We start from the raw sequence: 5,449 nt of genomic DNA, 5'->3' as shown, positions 1-5,449 counted from the left end.
CATGCAAAAAGCTATTGTTTTTGTGTTATGTATAGATTGAATTTCTTAACCTCTTTTAGTCAACAGGTTGAGTATACAAGTATTGAGTATTTATTTACCTTATTTCTCAAGTTAACAGTTACATTTACACTTACTGAAATTCGTATCAGTATGTGGTTTCAGTGTGTTGCAGATCATTGCAGAAAAAGAAACATGCATATCATTTACATTTTTCCTTCTCAAATTTTCCTCTACTTGGATGATAACTGTTTGACTAAAAAAAATCCATTCGGGTGATAATGATTTGTCTATACACGCAGTCACTGACAGGACTTACCAATCTTTATAATGAATTCGACGAACTTGCCTAACCTTCTAACATTCTAACCTGTGCGTGCGGCCAATCTAGAAGCACAATCACTGTACAAGGAACAGATGACTAAAGGTGCATACGTAATTCTCTTAACCTGACCTGACTAAGAACATCTTTATGTATTTATGTATTGGTGTGTTTGGGCGAGTGTGTTCATGTTTTCGCCTTCTTGCTGGTGTGTAAGTGGGCTTATATAATAGGTCTTAGTGTCTTTGTTTTTCTTGTGTGGGAATTCGTGTGGGTATTGCCATCTGAAGGAAAAACGATTATTGCAATGTTGGTTAAAAATGTTTGCCATGTTTAATAAGCACATGAATAAGTGTGTGACTCCTAACTACTTACAAAGCTATTCTTTAAATCGTATTACCTACAAGAACAAATGGCTTTAATCAAGCATATATATGTACAGAAAAGGCACCGCAAACTCAGATAAAAATTAAATGCAATGTTTTCATCCCAACCCTGCATATAATAGCACCTACACGCACACTGCCTCGTGTTGCAATTCTATGATTAATACGCAGCTAATTGCAACATTATTATTTTCTTCACAGTATTCAGGTTTACAAAATCGGAACGAGAAAAAGAAAAAGAAAAAGAAAAAATGTAAAACAAAAAGTCAGTACTATATAACTCAACTCCTTCAACTCCTTCATATGAGAAAAGGGGAAAAAATTATTAAAAGTCAAAAATATATCTAAATACTTCAGCCATTGTGCATGATTGAGCAATCTAGAGATTACACCATCACGGGTCATGTTAAAACTACGTGGAACAGACAGCACAGTTGTAACCTGTCTAACGTAATGGGGTATATAAACTATTCCAGCTAATGTGAATGTGCGTATTAATCGTCTTGTTGTCATAACGGGAATGGGAGCGAGAGATTGTTGTTAAACGGGGAAATGGCAGAATTGATAAAAGGGGGAAAATATAGAACGGAGGAACGGAGGAGATGGAACGAAGGAAAATGTAAAAATAAAAGTGGAATAGGAGAGGAGCCAAGTAATGCTGAGAGTGAAAGAAAATAGAAAAAAAATAAAATATAAATATTGAGAGAGAGAGAGAGGAGGGAGAGGGAGAGGGAGAGGAAGGAGGAGAGAGAGAGAGAGAGAGAGAGAGAGAGAGAGAGAGAGAGAGAGAGAGAGAGAGAGAGAGAGAGAGAGAGAGAGAGAAGAGAGAGAGAGGAAGAAAGATATTAAGATTATTTTCAAATATGAACAAACAACATAAGAAATTATTAAATTTCTGCAAATGATTTACTTACTGCAACGCTGATATTATAAATTTAAATGACTTATGAAAGATGGAATGGCCTGTGTTCCCAATGTATTGGGATGTTATGCCGAAAAGACACAATGAAAATTGAAATTGTGCAACAGAGAGAGAGAGAGAGAGAGAGAGAGAGAGAGAGAGAGAGAGAGAGAGAGAGAGAGAGAGAGAGAGAGAGAGAGAGAGAGAGAGAATGCTAGGACATGTATAATTAGCAAGGTTGATAAATCGAATACATCTCGTGCAAATGATGCAAATATCATTAGTGCATAGTACGACACTACATTGCTAACTCTGCATCATCATCCTGTCATTTTCCCCATTACTCATAATGCTGAAATAAAGAAAATATAAACGCTGGTGTACAAGTTCAAAATCACTGTGACCGACATCTTAAGCACACAAAGGATTCTTATCCATACATTCTGAAGTTTTACCTGGAAAATAATCACAAATTCTAACATACACGCAAAGTTCTGAAAGGTAAGATGAAAGTTGAAGTGCCAGGTAATATGTTTTTAGGTGATTTTAAAGTTACAAAGCCGTTTTCTGAATTCTGAATGCAAACAGAACAAGAGATTATTAACGGCACTTGTATCTAGTGTTCACTTAAAAAAAAAAAAAAAAAAAAAAAGGTTAGGCGGTTAGCTGTAGGCTTTAACATTTTCAAACGGCGCTGAAGAAATTCAAAATGTCTCGAAGGAAGGACTCCAAACGTCTTAAAAAAAGAAAAGAAGAAGAAAAAAGTTCAGTTCATATACATGGATAGCTGTCAGTGGAATATCTGACGAGGAGGGATGGAAATGATACAAATAGTTCTCTTGAAACTGGCAAAAGCACCTGATTATATTCCTCCCATGACAGACACCAAATCACTTACTGTCCAACCCATGACATGGGACCGAGATCTCTTATCAGGCAGATGACAGAATCAGCCTTAATGAGTTGGCTGAATGAGTGGTTGACAGGCCAGCCCCCTCATATATATGTTGATGAACCTTATTAAAAGTTTGTTGTGTATTTATTGGTTATATGTATGCCAAATTACTATTTTTTCGTTAGTAGTAATAGTAGTAGTTGCAGTGGTAGTAGTAGTAGTAGTAAAATAGTAATAGTAGTAGTAGTAGTAGTAGTAGTAGTAGTAGTAGTAGTGATAGTAGTAGGAGTAATAATAGTAGTAGTAGTAAAGTAGTAATGGTAGTAGTAGTAGTAGTAGTAGTAGTAGTAAAATAGTAATAGTAGTAGTAGTAGTAGTAAAATAGTAATAGTAGTAGTAGTAGTAAAATAGTAATAGTAGTAGTAGTAAAATAGTAATAGTAGTAGTAGTAAAATAGTAATAGTAGTAGTAGTAAAATAGTAATAGTAGTAGTAGTAAAATAGTAATAGTAGTAGTAGTAAAATAGTAATAGTAGTAGTAGTAGTAGTAGTAGTAGTAGTAAAATAGTAATAGTAGTAGTAGTAGTAGTAGTAGTAGTAGTAGTAGTAGTAGTAAAATAGTAATAGTAGTAGTAGTAGTAGTAGTAGTAGTAAAATAGTAATAGTAGTAGTAGTAGTAGTAGTAGTAGTAGTAGTAGTAGTAGTAGTAGTAAAATAGTAATAGTAGTAGTAGTAGTAGTAGTAAAATAGTAATAGTAGTAGTAGTAAAATAGTAATAGTAGTAGTAGTAGTAGTAAAATAGTAATAGTAGTAGTAGTAAAATAGTAATAGTAGTAGTAGTAGTAGTAGTAAAATAGTAATAGTAGTAGTAGTAGTAAAATAGTAATAGTAGTAGTAGTAGTAGTAAAATAGTAATAGTAGTAGTAGTAAAATAGTAATAGTAGTAGTAGTAAAATAGTAATAGTAGTAGTAGTAAAATAGTAATAGTAGTAGTAGTAAAATAGTAATAGTAGTAGTAGTAGTAGTAGTAGTAGTAGTAGTAGTAGTAGTAGTAGTAGTAGTAGTAGTAGTAGTAGTAGTAGTAGTAGTAGTAGTAGTAGTAGTAGTAGTAGTAGTAGTAGTAGTAGTAGTAGTAGTAGTAGTAGTAGTAGTAAAATAGTAATAGTAGTAGTAGTAGTGGTAGTAGTAGTAGTAGTAGTAGTAGTAGTAGTAGTAGTAGTAGTAGTAGTAGTAGTAGTAGTAGTAGTAGTAATAGCAGTAATATAGTAATAGTAGTAGTAGTAGTAGTAGTAGTAGTAGTAGTAGTAGTAGTAGTAGTAGTAGTAGTAGTAGTAGTAGTAGTAGTAGTAGTAGTAGTAGTAGTAGTAGTAGTAGTAGTAGTAGTAGTAGTAGTAGTAGTAGTAGTAGTAGTAGTAGTAGTAGTAGTAGTAGTAGTAGTAGTAGTAGTGGTAGTAGTAGTAGTAGTAGTAGTGGTAGTAGTAGTAGTAGTAAAATAAAAAGTAGTAGTAGTAGTGGTAGCAGTAGTAGGAGTAGTAGTAGTAGTAGTAGTAGTAGTAAAATAGTAATAGTAGTAGTAGTAAAATAGTAATAGTAGTAGTAGTAGTAGTAAAATAGTAATAGTAGTAGTAGTAGTAGTAGTAGTAGTAGTAAAATAGTAATAGTAGTAGTAGTAGTAGTAGTAGTAGTAGTAGTAGTAGTAGTAGTAGTAGTAGTAGTAGTAGTAGTAGTAGTAGTAAAATAGTAATAGTAGTAGTAGTAGTAAAATAGTAATAGTAGTAGTAGTAAAATAGTAATAGTAGTAGTAGTAAAATAGTAATAGTAGTAGTAGTAGTAGTAAAATAGTAATAGTAGTAGTAGTAGTAGTAGTAGTAGTAGTAGTAGTAGTAGTAGTAGTAGTAGTAGTAGTAGTAGTAGTAGTAGTAGTAGTAGTAGTAGTAGTAGTAGTATAATAGTAATAGTAGTAGTAGTAGTAGTAGTAGTAGTAAAATAGTAATAGTAGTAGTAGTAAAATAGTAATAGTAGTAGTAGTAGTAGTAGTAAAATAGTAATAGTAGTAGTAGTAGTAAAATAGTAATAGTAGTAGTAGTAGTAGTAGTAGTAGTAAAATAGTAATAGTAGTAGTAGTAAAATAGTAATAGTAGTAGTAGTAAAATAGTAATAGTAGTAGTAGTAAAATAGTAATAGTAGTAGTAGTAAAATAGTAATAGTAGTAGTAGTAGTAGTAGTAGTAGTAGTAGTAGTAGTAGTAGTAGTAGTAAAATAGTAATAGTAGTAGTAGTAAAATAGTAATAGTAGTAGTAGTAAAATAGTAATAGTAGTAGTAGTAAAATAGTAATAGTAGTAGTAGTAGTAGTAAAATAGTAATAGTAGTAGTAGTAGTAGTAGTAGTAGTAGTAGTAGTAGTAGTAGTAGTAGTAGTAGTAGTAGTAGTAGTAGTAAAATAGTAATAGTAGTAGTAGTAGTAGTAGTAGTAGTAGTAGTAGTAAAATAGTAATAGTAGTAGTAGTAGTAAAATAGTAATAGTAGTAGTAGTAGTAGTAGTAGTAGTAGTAGTAGTAGTAGTAAAATAGTAATAGTAGTAGTAGTAGTAGTAGTAGTAGTAGTAGAACTAGTAAAATAGTAATAGTAGCAGTAGTAGTAGTAGTAGTAGTAGTAGTAGTAGTAGTAGTAGTAGTAGTAGTAGTAGTAGTAGTAGTAGTAGTAGTAGTAGTAGTAGTAGTAGTAGTAGTAGTAGTAGTAGTAGTAGTAGTAGTAGTAGTAGTAGTAGTAGTAGTAGTAGTAGTAGTAGTAAAATAGTAATAGTAGTAGTAGTAAAATAGTAATAGTAGTAGTAGTAGTAAAATAGTAATAGTAGTAGTAGTAGTAGTAGTAGTAGTAAAATAGTAATAGTAGTAGTAGTAAAATAGTAATAGTAGTAGTAGTAGTAGTAGTAGTAGTAGTAAAATAGTA

This window comes from Penaeus chinensis, chromosome 7 (genome assembly GCF_019202785.1).
Source record: "Penaeus chinensis breed Huanghai No. 1 chromosome 7, ASM1920278v2, whole genome shotgun sequence".
Classification (NCBI taxonomy): Eukaryota; Metazoa; Arthropoda; class Malacostraca; order Decapoda; family Penaeidae; genus Penaeus; species Penaeus chinensis.
The sequence above is the reverse complement of the archived record's forward strand: the minus strand, read 5'-3'. Positions refer to the sequence as shown.